General features: G+C 39.6%; 1 protein-coding gene and 1 long non-coding RNA gene across 2 annotated transcripts in view; one reads left to right on the top strand and one right to left on the bottom strand.

Moving 5' to 3' along the window:
* Positions 1 to 15276, top strand: part of ITPRID2 (ITPR interacting domain containing 2) — a 94944-nt gene that overhangs the window by 40860 nt on the left and 38808 nt on the right. The gene's annotated exons all lie outside the window — the stretch shown is intronic.
* Positions 3956 to 15206, bottom strand: LOC138433811 (uncharacterized). Its single transcript, XR_011254471.1, has 4 exons — positions 15048 to 15206; positions 9359 to 9431; positions 8534 to 8657; positions 3956 to 4537 (listed from the first exon to the last, which is right to left on the bottom strand). It is a non-coding gene; the product is annotated as an uncharacterized lncRNA (long non-coding RNA).

Raw genomic sequence — 15276 nt, 5'->3', positions numbered from 1 at the left:
CCAACATCCAGGAATAGAAAGGATTCTGTTGGTAAGGAAGAAAGTGGAACAGTGATGGTTTGTCAGGTCACCAAGGCAAATCTGAATTTTTGTTGACTGAAACACAATTTCCTATATTAGGTAGTCAGTTCTATAACTATGTAACTTAGCCTGCCTTCTGATTCAGGGGTGGGACCTTATTCTATAAAAATTTATTTTTTTGTTTTCTGAGGCTTTTTACTTCATTAGAATAGGGAAAGCCCGTATCACTGTATATAAAATGAGCAAAAAAGTTTTAATGAGTATTCTGAAGTAAGAGAAGGAAATGGCTCATTTGCATACTTCCCCTTTTCTACATCATTCCTAGGGCACATGTTAGAGGTTTTCCATGTACATGGTTGCTGGCTCTTTCTTCTTCCTTTATATTAGCTCACATCACCCATGGCCAAAACCTCAATTTCCTGTGTTCTCTTCCTCCTTCCACTCTCCCACCTTTTAAAACATATCCATATCCTTAGGGCCCTATTTGTACTTACATGATAATGGTTTTATATGGGCTAGATTAACTGTGCTAATATTTACTTTGCTAATGTGTTGAGCCTCTGAGGTAATTTAAGGCTTTAATCATTTCAAAAGTTCAACTCCTTTAAAAAGCTCTTCAGGAACGCTGCCAGTTTACACATCTTGGGGTAATGGCCATTTTGGCTTCCCTGTCATACTCACAGAGGCAGGTGGCTACAAGAAAGTTTGGTTGGCCTGTATGACTCCCCTGTCTGGAGTTTGTTCATGTTGTCAGCCTGCTCTCTCATCTTAGGCCATTTCTCATTCTCTCATCAAACTCACATTGTCATCTGCTGGTTTCGGCAGCCATTTTCTCCACTTGTTTCCTGTCTCATCTGGAGTGATTCATATGTGACTTCAGTATTTATAGAATGCCCCACCCAACACCCTGGACTCATCATTTCTTGACCGCCTCTACTGCCCAGGCCTTTAACTCCTTTGGACTTCAGTGATCTACCGCCACTGCTACCCTGTCTTTCCCGGAAACGCCTCACCTCTCTTAATTACATTCCACAATCATACTACCTTAATCTGAGTTCCTGCTCCTTTCAACTATCCCTCTTCTTTACTTCTAGCAAACTAACAGTTAGGCTTCATAAATAATCCAAAACCTTAAGAAAATAGCAAAGATTCACATCTTTAAGTCCCTCTATGACCCTGCTTCTTCATCCCCTGCCCTACCTCTTCTATCCAACCCTCTTTCTGTGGTTTATCTCATCAACTAATCTCTCTATTGTCATCACACTTAAGCGCTGAAATCCTCTCCTGGAGGAATCCAAAATTTTGTCTCTTGAAATTCCACTCCAATGTACCTAAGCCTGCTAAAGGAAGTTACATCACTGTCATCAGCATTGTAAAGTGGTTAAAAGCATGGACTCTGGAGCCTGACCACCAAAGCTCAGATCTTGGCTCCTCCACATACCAGCTGGATACCCATAGCAAAATAGCACAATCTCTGTGTGACTCCTTTTTTTCATCTGTAAGAAGGAAATAATAACTGAACACATCTCATAGAGATACTATGATAAATAAATGAGATATTTATAAGGTGCTTGTAGAAGTTTCTGCTTCTCTTGTAGTTTTATTACATTGTTAATAGCAACTATTCCAAACCTTTACTTTCTTATGGCTCACACTCCATCACTTCAGCAGATGATCTGGCCATATTCTCAGAGTACACATAGAACAATCGGTGTGAATTCCTCTAAATTATCTTACTCTGGAAATTTAACTACACTGGTGCATTTATATCTCCTTCCCATCTAAAGAAAGAAATCACCTTCTAAAATTAATTTTATTCCTCTTCTCAAGATCTTATCCCTTCAAATACCTAACTTTTTCTGTGTATAGTTAACCTTTCTGTCTACTTGTTCCTGTTTCTAACCAGTAAACATGTTTTAATTCCCATGCAGTTCTATTAAAAAAAAAACAAAAACCAAAATCCTTCAACATTTCCTTTTAGCTATTTTCCTATCTTCATCCTTCTCTTCATCAGACGTCTACATTTCCTGTTCCTACCTTTATTTTTCTCATGACTGTGCTACTGAGAAATAATAGTACAATAATTACAAGAAGGTCTAATATTAAAATCAGGTGGGAATAAACTCCAAGGGATCAAAACTTTAGAGTTGGCTTTTCCCCAACCTTAGCAGACATAGATATTCATGATTTTGAATGCTTGTATATTTATATGTAATGGCTTTCCTGCTCTTTTGTTCTGGCATAACCAATTAATTGTTATCATTTGAATACCCCTGCTATTTCCTGTTTCCCTCTTTTAAAAGGAATTAGCCCTAGAGACTCCCACTACAATCAAGACTTCATTCTTCACCATCCCACCACAATTATTTGTCAAGGTCGGCAATAACATCTCAATTTCCAAATCCAGAGGTCAATTCTCAGTTTTCATCTTAATCAACTTCTCAGGAAGTTGGTAGAGTTTACTATTTCCTCTTCTTTAAAACCTTTTTTCTCCCAGCTGGAGAAGGCAACGGCATCCCACTCCAGTACTTCTGCCTGGAAAATCCCATGGATGGAGGAGCCTGTGGACTGCAGTCCATAGGGTCGCGAAGAGTCGGACACGACTGAGCGACTTCACTTTCACTTTTTACTTTCATACATTGGAGAAGGAAATGGCAACCCACTCCAGTGTTCTTGCCTGGAGAATCCCAGGGACGGGGGAGCCTGATGGGCTGCTGTCTATGGGGTCACACAGAGTCAGACACGACTGAAGTGACTTAGCAGCAGCAGCAGCCTTCTGAATACCACTTTCAGTTCTCTTCCTACCTTGCTAGTTGATCTTTCTCAGCCTCCTTTGATGGATGCTTCTCATTTATCTGCCTTGAAAATGTGAAGCACCACAAGACAGTATCCTTAAATACCTCATCTTAACATTCTCTACCAATTCCCCTCTGGTGGCCTCAACTAAATTTATAGCTTCAGATACCATTTATATGCTGATGACTGCAAAACCAAGGTTCGAGTCCAGATTTTCCCATTGAACTCTATACTCATTTACCCAAGTGTTAGAGTTAGTTGCTCGGTCATGTCCAAACTCTGTGACCCCACGGACTGTAGCCAGCCAGGCTCCTCTGTCCATGGAATTCTCCAGGTAAGAATACTGGAGTGGGTTGCCATGCCCTCCTCCAGGGGATCTTCCCAACCCAGGGACTGAACCCAGGTCTCCTGCATTGCATGCGGGGTCTTTACCATCTGAGCCACCAGGGAAGCCCAAGAATACTGGAGTGGGTTGCCATTCCCTTCTCCAGGGGATCTTCCTGACCCAAGGATTGAACCCGAGTTTCCTGAACTGCAGGTGGATTCTCTACCATCTGAGCCACCAGGTAAACCCTCATAATACCCAAATAGCTACTCAATATATCCACTTGGATGTCTAATGGGTTTTCAAACTTAACACACTGAACAAACTTTTATTTCTCCCAGAACTACTCCATCTTTAGTCTTCTTCATTTTAGTCAGAGAGAGTATAAGAACTTAATAGTTTATATTAGTAAAAGGATGAAAGTTAGTAAAGGAGACTGGGAAGTAATAAAATATGCAAATGTAAGATCAGGAAAGAAATGTGAGGAATAGTCAATCCTGACAAAAGCTAAGAAATCTAGAAAATGAGGGCTGAAAGCATCCACTAGATTTGATATTTCAGAACTCATTGATGACTACTGCCTCAGTAGGCTTGGAGTTGCTTACCCATGAAATAGGAAGAAGGCTGATCAGAATGATATGGAAAAAAAAAAAAGGCTGTCTGATATAATGATTCCAAACACAGAGATACATGTATACGTAGACACACATATACACCTTTCCAATATTTAAGCCAAACTTTTCATCCATAGTTCCAACTTTGTACTATGTTTCTAACCTTGCATCCAATATGTCCAATAATGAACTCATTTCCTTTCTTCTCTATTCTCTTTTATTTTCAAACAAATTAATTCCACAGGACTAATCATTCTAAATTCTCTGTCATGTTAAATGACACCAATACTTATCCATTTACCTAAAGTAGAAAGCAAACTTGGAGGTCATTCTATTTCTTCCTCCCTACCCATCACTTCAGTTCAGTCGCTCAGTCATGTCCAACTTTTTGTGACCTCATGAATCGCAGCACGCCAGGGTCCCTTGTCCATCACCAACTCCCGGAGTTTACTCAAACTCATGTCTATCAAGTCGGTGATGCCATCCAGCCATCTCATCCTCTGCCGTCCCCTTCTCCTCCTGCCCCCAATCTCTCCCAGCATCAGGGTCTTTTCCAATGAGTCAATGCTTCGCATGAGGTAACCAAAGTATTGGAGTTTCAGCTTCAGCATCAGTCCTTCCAATGAACACCCAGGCCTGATCTTCTTTAGAATGGACTGGTTGGATTTCCTTGTAGTCCAAGGGACTCTCAAGAGTCTTCTCCAACACCACAGTGCAAAAGCATAAATTCTTTGGCTCTCAGCTTTCTTCACAGTCCAACTCTCACATCCATACATGACCTCTGAAAAAGCCATAGCCTTGACTAGTCAGACCTTTGTTGGCAAAGTAATGTCTCTGCTTTTTAATATGCTATCTAGGTTGGTCATAACTTTCCTTCTGATTTTAATATGTCAAATCTGATTGCAGCCCCATCTCCACTGTCTAACTCTAGTCTTTATAAACCTCCATCCTCCAACCCCTGCCACTAATTAGCCTCCCAACTGGTTCTCTTGCCTGAGGTTTCTCATGCCCTATTCTTCCAACTATATAGTTATATAGCTTTCAGTAAAACCCTTCAGTTAAAAACTGAAAGCTGCTTCCAACTTCACACTGGCATTTACACACTCCCTTGGAATAGCACATCAGGGCCCTTAAAATTTGGCTCTCATCTACCATTTCAACCTTAGTTGATGACAGTTCCCCACTTGCCTTAACATAATCAAACACAAGTACACTGCATGGGGTCAGGCACATACTTCCCACATTTGTATCTCTGGAATACTTAGAGCTTTTAAAGTTCAAATAAGTTTTTATCCTTAAATTGTAAATACAATTTCTAAAAGGCTGGACAAATATTAGCCATAATATTATCATTTAACAGATTATCTTTGTTTACATCCCTCCTAATGTCCCTGTAAGAATGTAAATATTTGTGTAGGAAACAAACAATTTTGCATAATATTCTCACATATTTTACTTAGCTAGTCCTTGTCATGTTGCAGAAAAGAAATAACAAAAATTATACAATTTATTATAAGGAAAAGAAATAGACAAAAGAGAAAAGAAAGGGGTGGGGACAGAACAGAGCCATGAATAAGGTTTAAGATGATTACCATGATGACCTACTCATCTACCATGAGTGAGCCACACATTTGGCTCTCAATTTTCTAGCTGCCAATGTGAAAACAGACACTTTGTCAGTTATCCAGCTCCCAGTGCCTGTGGGATTAAATAAAAATGCCCTGGTAATTTTAACTCTTCTTGGAACAAATATTGTAAAAGGATATTTCTCCTGAGGTTCTCCTATAAAGAATACAGGGTGATATACTTAATAAGATTCTTATTAGAGATGGCACATTTCATTCCATGTCACTGTTCAAACTGAGAATCAATATAGGCAGATGCCATTGCACAAATCATAGAGTGATTTTGTAAAAACCATTTTCTTGAAAATAATTTGATACTAACAAGCCACCCAGCTCTTTGCTGGTCTGCTTAAGCGGCACTAGTGGTCAAGAACCTGCCTTCCAATTCAAGAGGAGCGAGTTCGATCCCTGGGTTGGGAAGATTCCCTGGAGGAGGGCATGGCAACCCACTCCACTTCTTTCCTGGAAAATCCCATGGACAGAGGAACCTGGCGGGTACGGTTCGTAGGATCACAAAGAATCAGACACAGCTGAAGTGACTTAGCACGCACGCATGTATTTAAATCATGAGTAAATACATTAAAATGCCCACATATCATGTTAGATAGTCACAGTAGTGACTGAAGTTTCTTTACAAAATCTTTCTGAAAATTGTTTCTCTTCATAAAAGAGTTTAAAATAGTTCTCAGGTGAAGAGTTCCCTTATGGCTCAGCTGGTAAAGAATCTGCCTGCAATGCAGGAGACCTGAGTTCAATCCCTCGGTTGGGAAGATCCCCTGGAGAAGGGAATGGCTACCCACTCCAATATTTTGACCTGGAGAATTCCATGGACTGTATAGTTTATGGGGTTGCAAAGAGTCAGACACGACTGAGCGACTGTCACTAGGCGAAGCCTTAAAATGTCATGTCCTATGCTGGGCAGTCAAAGCTTGCTTGGAAGACCAGATTTTAGGTTGAGAAGAAAAAGCTCCCTTGTTTTGATCATGAACATTGTTCCCTTCGAGAAAGTCCTCTGAGAGCAAGAAAGCGGCTGGGCCAAGGGTATTACAGTCTTGGGCTAGTCTTGGGTTAGTCTTGCATCTAATAGAGAACAGGATGTTATCCTAGAAGAAATGACTCAAACATAAGCTGAAGAACATACTTGTTTGCAGAGACTCTTACTGTCTCCAACCTGAAGTCCTCTCCAGAAATGTGGCTAGGTGGAGCTACAGATTCAGGGCCTGAAGTATTAACTTTGCTTCTGTCATGTAACATGCTGCTAAGAAGCCTGGATACTCAAATCTTTGTTTTTACATTCTCTGAGTTTTTCAGAAGATCAGTGAGATAAAAACAATTTTAAAAAAAAAAAAAAAAAAAAACCTCTGCCTTTATGTTTATAGGACTGCTAAGATACGGATTTTTATCCATAACTAATTCTGTCACTAACTAAGATGGCTGACCTTAGGCAGGCAAATTTCTCAGCTCAGTTTCCTCCTTTGTAAAATTAAGGAGTGGTAGCAGGACAGAGGAGCCTGGTAGGCTGCAGTCCATGGAGTTGTGAAGAGTTGGACAGGACTGAGCAACTTCCCTTTCACTTTTTCTTTCATGCATTGGAGAAGGCAATGGCAACCCACTCTAGTGTTCTTGCCTGGAGAATCCCAGGGATGGGGGAGCCTGGTGAGCTGCCGTCTATGGGGTCGTATAGAGTCGGACACGACTGAAGCGACTTAGCAGCAGCAGCAGCAGCAGGTTACTGATTTCCTTTGCCCATCAACTGTAAGTGCAGAGGCCCTTTGGTTTGCCGAGAATAAATGGTTGCCAAGGTTTCTCTGACTAGACTTGGAGAATCTAAGACATCCACGCATCTTGTGTAGGAGCACTGGCTCTGCAGGGGGAAAGTCCTGGTTCCACTCTGCCCCTTACTAGTATGTGGCCTGAGGCAAGCACTAACCTCTCTGAAGCTCAGTTTCCCTATCTGTAAAGTCAAAGTATTACAAACTCGTATGTGCGCGTTAGTCGCTTAGTCGTGTCCAGCTCTTTGTGACCCCATGGACTGTAGCCTGCCAGGCTCCTCTGTGCAAGGAATTCTCCAGGCCAGAATACTGGAGTGGGTTGCCATTTCCTTCTCCAAGGACAACTCTAATAGAGTTGTATTAAACCAGACACTGTAAATCCAGGTATAAATACAGTCTCTGAAACAAAGCAAGTGCTCAATCAAAAGTACCCATTTTTAGCACTGTTATTTCCTTGGGTCCACTGAAATAAATGGTCTCTAACAGCATTTCTTCAAGTTGAATATCCACTAGTGTAGTTACAGTGTTTAAAGGTTTAAGGTGCCAACTTGGACTGAGTTGTTTTTAAAAAGATTGGAAAGACATAGGCTCAGGGGAATTTTTAAAAATTAAGCAAAACAACCTGTGTGTTGCCCTTTACCCTGTAGTTCTTTCATTTAATAACAGTCTATTAACAAACACAACTTTAAGCTGTTTGATTAATACTAATGGAATCCAGGCCAAATATGCCACTGAAACAACAGTAATGAACTTTCTTGCCTCAGAGAAATTTTAGTGGAGGTTTGGTTTATTTTTCTGTTTTGAAATAAGATTGTGAAGAAGTTCTTAGTTTGAGATTCCCACCAATAGATATTTGGTCCTTTAACCTTTGATCATATGTAGATCATATTTCAATACAATTAAATACAATGAACTCATTCTTAGATAGGAGAGATAAGCTTTGAAGGTCATGTAAGTACTTATTTTATAACTTTAAAGCAATTGTTTAATCACAAAAGGAAAAAATGTGGGAAACCAGAGTTCTTTACTGTATTTTAACTACAGCAGGAAATTTGTGTTTGTTTATTATGACCCTCATACTTCCATAGCCAGATTAACTTGCAAACACGGAGTTTTCACTCTGCCTAACCAATAATTGTCACCTTGACTGTGGAAACTGATAATCTGCAGGGAGTTCAAGAATATTGCATAATTATATCAACTAAAGCCTGGCTTGTCCCCACCACTTGGGGATAGACTCTTTGTGAACAGGGACCCCTTTTAAGAGTAGGATCCTCTACAGGATGTATTAATTAGCACACAGTAATGTACTGGGTCAACCTTTGTCAAACATGATTTTCAGGGACTATCAAATTTTACAGTGAAAGAGTTCTAAATTACCGTTTTATGTTAAGGATGTCTCCTTGCAGATTCTAGGTTTTTCTTCATTTATGAGATGTAAGCTTCAGCTGATTTGTAATAGGTTGTAGAAGAGTAATCACTTGTATTTCAGCTAGAAAGCACTCTGCAGGATAAAAGGTGAGTGACATGTTTTATAGATAGATAAATAAATAAGACCTTACATTGTTGCATGAATCTTGAATACCTGCATATTAAAGCCCCCAAATTTATCAAGTCATTGTATAGACTTATATTAATTCAATTTTAAAAGTTCTTAGGAACTAGCTTATTATTTTCTGTCTCTGTAGCTCTATTTCCTTTAATATCTTATTCTTCGATTAACTTTCATAAAACTTCTCTTACTTTAAAAGATTGCATACTGAATGTATACATAACTTTCTAAAAATTGCCTATAATCATTATTTGCCAAAATGATTTAATCAGAGAAAAGAAGTTATTAAGTAAGTATGTAACCTCTGAATTCAGGGGGACAAAAGGGGGAATTTTAAACTGTCACTAAATTCTCAGGGATCTACTGACCCTATCTACCAGTGCAGAGCTGGTTGAAACTGAATGTCCTAGTTTTGATGGCTTACCTGCTCAATCTTGCACGTTTTGGTTAGTGATGGTAAGGAAAGTTGGTGGAGCTGAATGTAAAGAATAGCCAAAAATGGTTGAGCAAAATCCTGGCTGAGTCTGGCAGAAACCCTGCTCTCTCCCCATTTTGTCCTTAAACTTGCCAAGCCTTGTTCTCTTTGGCTTTATTTTGAAAATGCATTTCTGGTGAGTGAGGAAAGGTTTTGTACTGTGTTTTCAATGACTCACCCAAAATAACTCCATTCAACTTGTAAACGGTCCTGTTCTGAATGCAGATTGTTCTGAGATGGGCATGAAGGGGCTGCAAAAGGGAGATTAGAGAGGGGAAATGTGGTAGGAGAGGTCAGCGCAGTTTATAGTTTATTCAGGTTCAGGAACACATCAGAATTACTTCTTAAAAGGACTGTGTGTGTGTGGGGGGGGGGGCGGGGGGGCTGTATATTTTAAAGAACCATTTGTGAGGTCTGTACCATTTAAAGCTTTTATAGATTATCAGTATTATATAGACACATGGCTCATCTAGTTACCAACCTGTTTTTTTGATCCTCATAAAATGTGGTGGAAGGAGAGGTTACAATTATACTAAACATATAATTCCAAATATATGCATAGTGAAATAATTTTTTAAAAGTTTTAAATGCCTTTAAATAGGAAGAATCATATAGGTAACATAAGAGCTAGTAATTAATCTTAAATTAGGAAGAAAATGCATATCAGTAAATTGATCACATAAAAGAACTGTGAAAACGGCAAAATGCAATAATGACGTCCTCCTGTTTTGTTGTGTACCATAGAAAAATGTTTAATTCAAGTGGCAAAGACTGAGCATTTGATATCAATAAATATACCTTTTCCAAAGCTTTCATGATTCAAAACATCAGAGTCCTTTAAAAGCAATATTTTAAGGCAGGACTGAAAAGGAAATGAAGAAAAGGACTGATCTTAAAGCTTCACAAATGAATTAAATACATATTGGCTTTCCCATGTGTTACTATGTCCAGTTATGAGAATTTTCAAAACCTTCTTTGAGTTCCTTCATGAATTTAACAAATAAAGCTTATTCTGTTATATAATCTTGCTTCATGTCATTGTTGATGAAGAATAGATGAGCCATCTATTACCTGTTGCTCAGAAACACCAGAAAATTGAGCCACTGAAAAGAAAACAAGAAGACTAAAAGGTTTTACCATGGAGAGGGTAAATTTAGCACTGTGTGGCAAACTGAAGACCTTGTAACCTAGGAATGGTGAAATGAGCGCTAAATGACAAGTCTTTAATTTGTACAAAATTAGAAAGTATATAAATTTACTCAGATTATATAAATAATTTGTAAGGCAAAGTTCCAGTGATATTAACACCTGTATCTTCTGATGTATACTCAGGAAAATGAGGCAAATCAAAATAGATTATTTTGCTATGTTAATACGTATTTATGAGGACAGCGAACTAGTGTAGTAAGAGTTTTTGCTAATGTGGAAAAAACCAGACAGTAGGTAATAGGTTTAGATTATAGACCTTAAATACTCAATTTTATTACTTTAAATATATATAATAACCAGAAATACTTTAATGGCTAATAATGACTCTAAAATATATATATAAAAAACAATCTAAGGCAAACTAACCACCTTTCTGCATAGTTTAATTATATAATTTGTAAACAAATCTTTGAAAGTTTTTGAAGAAGTTACTGGTTTAGAAACATTTTCCTTTCATCCTCTTTATCCTACTATAAATCATTAAACTAGTATCCCTGGAAATGTTAACAGTTATATTGCTGCTGCTGCTGCTGCTAAGTCGCTTCAGTCGTGTCCAACTCTGTGTAACCCCATAGACAGCCCACAAGGTTACCCCCATCCCTGGGATTCTCCAGGCAAGAACACTGGAGTGGGTTGACATTTCCTTCTCCAATGCATGAAAGTGAAAAGTGAGTGAAGTCGCTTAGCTGTGTCCGACTCCGCGCGACCCCATGGACCACAGCCTACCAGGCTCCTCCATCCATGGGATTCTCTAGGCAAGAGTACTGAAGTGGGGTGCCATTGCCTTCTCCTTCAGGGGGTCCAAAAGATTACATGTTGAAATGAACTTTAGAAATGCTGGGTTAGGCAAAGTTAAACAGTTTTAAACAGTTTTTAAAAAAGAAACAAAACTTGAAGACTTTAATATTCATTGTGACTGGTTTGGGATTGGGGGAGACGAGAATAAGCAGAGTTCACCAAACTTACTTTATACAGAATTCTTTCCTCCAGATAATTCTATTATTATGACAAAGGGATCTGGAAGGTATTAAGTAAATAGAATGGCAGATTAAATAAAAAGTGCAGTATTTTATATTTCAATTTGGTAAACTGCAACACTATACCACTTTCTGATCAGATTCTGAATTATTAAGATTTTGATGCACAAAATAAAATTTTTAATTATGTAAATACTAAAGAAACAATACCTTAACTAGAACCAAACTGCTTTAGTATGGTGGCTGGTGGCTTAGTCGCTAAGTCGTGTCTGAGTCTTGTGACCTCATGGACAGTGGCCTGCCAGGATCCTCTGTCCATGGGATTCTCCAGGCAAGAATACTGGAGTGGGTGGCCATTTCCTTCTCCAGGGGATCTTCCCGACCCAGGGATTGAACCCAGGTCTCCTGCATTGCAGGCAGATTCTTTACCAACTGAGCTACGAGCCAGTTTTCCTACTAGTAAATCTTGTTTTGTAATTTGGAGGAATATGTTAAGGCCTTGTTGTTGTTCAGTCACTAAGTCATATCTGACTGTATGTAACCCCATGAACTACAGCACACCAGGATTCCCTGTCCTTCACTGTCTCCAAGAGTTTACTCAGACTCATGTTCATTGAGTTGATGATGCCATCCAACCATCTCATCCTCTGTCGTCCCCTTCTCCTTCTGCCCTTAATCTTTCCCAGCATTAGGGTCTTTTCCAGTGAGTCAGCTCTTTCCATCAGGTGGCCAAAATATTGGAGCTTCAGCTTCAGCATCAGTTCTTTCAGTGAATATTCAGGGTTGATTTCCTTTGGGATTCACTGGTTTGATCTCCTTGCAGTCCAAGGGACTCTCAAGAGTCTTCTGCAGCACCACAATTCAAAAGCATCAATTCTTTCGCACTCAGCCTTCTTTATCAGTAATGAATTATACTGAGCATAATGTTTCACTTTTGATATATGCTTTTCTATTTAAAATTGGCTAAATTAACTGGAGTTGGTTTTCTGTCCTAGCCTGACTTTATAATGTTTAAAAATTTCAGCTGCAAAAGCACGTAGATGTCATTTACTATAAGAATAAATCCCCACATGAGACTGATTTTTGTCTTGTGCAATATGCCAATTTCAGTAGTGATAACTGAACATCTGTAGGCTTCCCTGGTGGCTCAGAGGTTAAAGCGTCTGCCTGCAATGCGGGACACCTGGGTTTGATCCCTGGGTCAGGAAGATTCCCTGGAGAAGGAAATGGCAACCCACTCCAGTATTCTTGCCTGGAGAATCCCATGGATGGAGGAGCCTGGTGGGCTACAATCCATGGGGTCGCAAAGAGTCGGGCAGGACTAAGGGACTTCACTTTCTTTTACTTTCACTGAACATCTACTTTGTTTCATGTAATCCTCACTTCACCTTTGGGCAGGCAGTTACCATGACCACTATTTCAAAGATGAGGAATGTGATAGCTAGAGATATCAGCTGCTTTACCCCCGGGCCATACAAGAGACAGAAGGAGATAGGAACAGATTTCAAACTTCAGTCTGACACCAAAGACTCTACTGTTTCCACTATAGCATGCTGTTTGGAATTATCTGCATCTAGTATAAATATTTTTCTTCCTCCGCCTTGTAGGCATTAGTATTCACTTCAGTCGTGTCTGACTCTGTGTGACCCTATGGACTGTAGCCTGTCAGTCTCCTCTGTCCATGGGATTTTCCAGGCAAGAATATTGGAGTGGGTTACTACTTCCTCCTCCAGGGTATCTTCCTGATCTAGGGATTGAACCTGCTGTCTCTTAAGTCTCCCATATTGGCAGGCAGTTTCTTTACCACCAAATAGGGAAAGGAGTACGTCAAGGCTGTATATTGTCACCCTGCTTATTTAACTTAGATGCAGAGTATATCATGAGAAACGCTGGGCCGAATGAAGCATAGCTGGAATCAAGACTGCCAGGAGAAATATCAATAACCTCAGATATGCAGATGACAGCACCCTTATGGCAGAAAGTGAAAAAGAACTAAAGAGCCTCTTGATGGAAGTGAAAGACGAGAGTGAAACAGTTGGCTTAAGACTCAACATTCAGAAAACTAAGATCATGGCATCTGGTCCTATTACTTCAGGGCAAATAGATGGGGAAACAGTGGAAACACTGACAGATTTTATTTTGGGGGGCTCCAAAATCACTGCAGATGGTGACTGCAGCCATGAAGTTAAAAGACGCTTGCTCCTTGGAAGAAAAGTTATGACCAACATAGACAGCATATTAAAAAGCAGAGACATTACTTTGCCAACAAAGCTCCATCTAGTCAAAGCTATGGTTTTTCCAGTAGTCATGTATGGATGTGAGAGTTGGACTATAAAGAAAGCTAAGCACCAAAAAACTGATGCTTTTGAACTGTGGTGTTGGAGAAGACTCTTGAGAGTCCCTTGGACTGCAAGAAGATCCAACCAGTCAATCCTAAGGGAAATCAGTTCTGAATATCCATCGGAAGGACTGATGTTGAAGCTGAAACTCCAATACTTTGGCCACCTGATGCGAAGAACTGACTCATTTGAAAAGACCCTGACTGAGAGTGGGAGGAGAAGGGGATGACAGAGGATGAGACGGTTGGACAGCATCACTAACTCAATGGATATGAGTTTGAGTAAACTCTGGGAGTTGGTGATGGACAGGGAGGCCAGGAGTGCTGCACTCCATGAAGTCCATGTAGTCCATGAGGTCGCCTGAATAATTGAATGGACTTATCACTACCACCACTTGGGAAGCCCATGGGGATTAGTAATTCAAACATTATTCTTTATGTAGAACTTCTGCAAAGTGTAGTGGCAGTTGGTCTTACAATATAGTAGCTGTTTGGAAAAAAAAAAAAATCCTTGAAGCAGCAAGCAAACAGACAGACTCTCCTCATGTGTAGTGTGCTATTCATTTTTGAATAAATGAAACACGGGAAATTTTGTAAAATCTCAAAGTTGAGAATACAATTAAAAGTCATTACTTTTCAAAATAGCTGTGACAAGGATTTCCTTCTCTATTACTTCTATACCCTGTGTTTTAGGTTAAAAATCATCATGTAGAATAAAACATGATTGTGGGATTAGAAATTCAAGACTTGTTGCACTAAAGCTATTATCTAATGTTATTCTAAGCCTATCCGCTGGCATTTCCCCCCCTTTATTATTTGACTTGGTTGGTGGTGTTTTTTTTTTTTTTTTTTTTCTTTTTGGCCATGCCATGCATCATGTTGGATCTTAGCTCCTCAATCAGAGGTGGAACTAGTGCCCCCTGCTTCGGAAGCGCAGAGTCTTAATCATTGGACCGCCAGGGGAGGTCCTGGTGGCTGGGTTTTTAAATATAAAATGTGGTTCATTATCCTCAAAAATTCTTCGTTGTTTAAAAGTATTTAAACAACAAAACTAAAGATAATAGGCCAAAGAGATACAACATAGAGTCAAGTATTTTATCCATTTGACTGTCCATTCTGAGGAATGTGAAGCATAGAAAATTTACCTTGAGAACTCAGTATTCCTCATGGGATAGGCACTGTGCTAAAAGTGTAAAGGATGCAAGAAGAATACAGAATAGTGTTCTTCGGTGTCTCCCTTTACAGGCTGCCTAGGAAGCCAGACACACCCTTAGAAGCCAGTCATATTATTTACTGCACAAGTTCAGTCCCAAAATAAATGAGACAGACATTCAGTTACATACCAGGGAACTGTGGAAAAGATGTGACCAGAGCTGGTGGAAAGATGCAGTCCAGGAAAATTTCTGACTTGGCTGGATCTTGAAGATCATGGAGGTATTGGACAGAAAGAAAAGGAATGAACTGAGAGGCTAGGATAGAGTCAACAACAGCATGTGGCAATGACAGAGCTAAGTAAGTTGGGGTCCCTCTGGGCCCCAAATGAAACTGAACGCAGCAAGGTTGGTTCTCTGG

This window comes from Ovis canadensis, chromosome 2 (assembly GCF_042477335.2).
Source record: "Ovis canadensis isolate MfBH-ARS-UI-01 breed Bighorn chromosome 2, ARS-UI_OviCan_v2, whole genome shotgun sequence".
Classification (NCBI taxonomy): Eukaryota; Metazoa; Chordata; class Mammalia; order Artiodactyla; family Bovidae; genus Ovis; species Ovis canadensis.
Note: the sequence above shows the minus strand (reverse complement) of the source record. Positions and strands in the feature narration are given on the sequence as shown.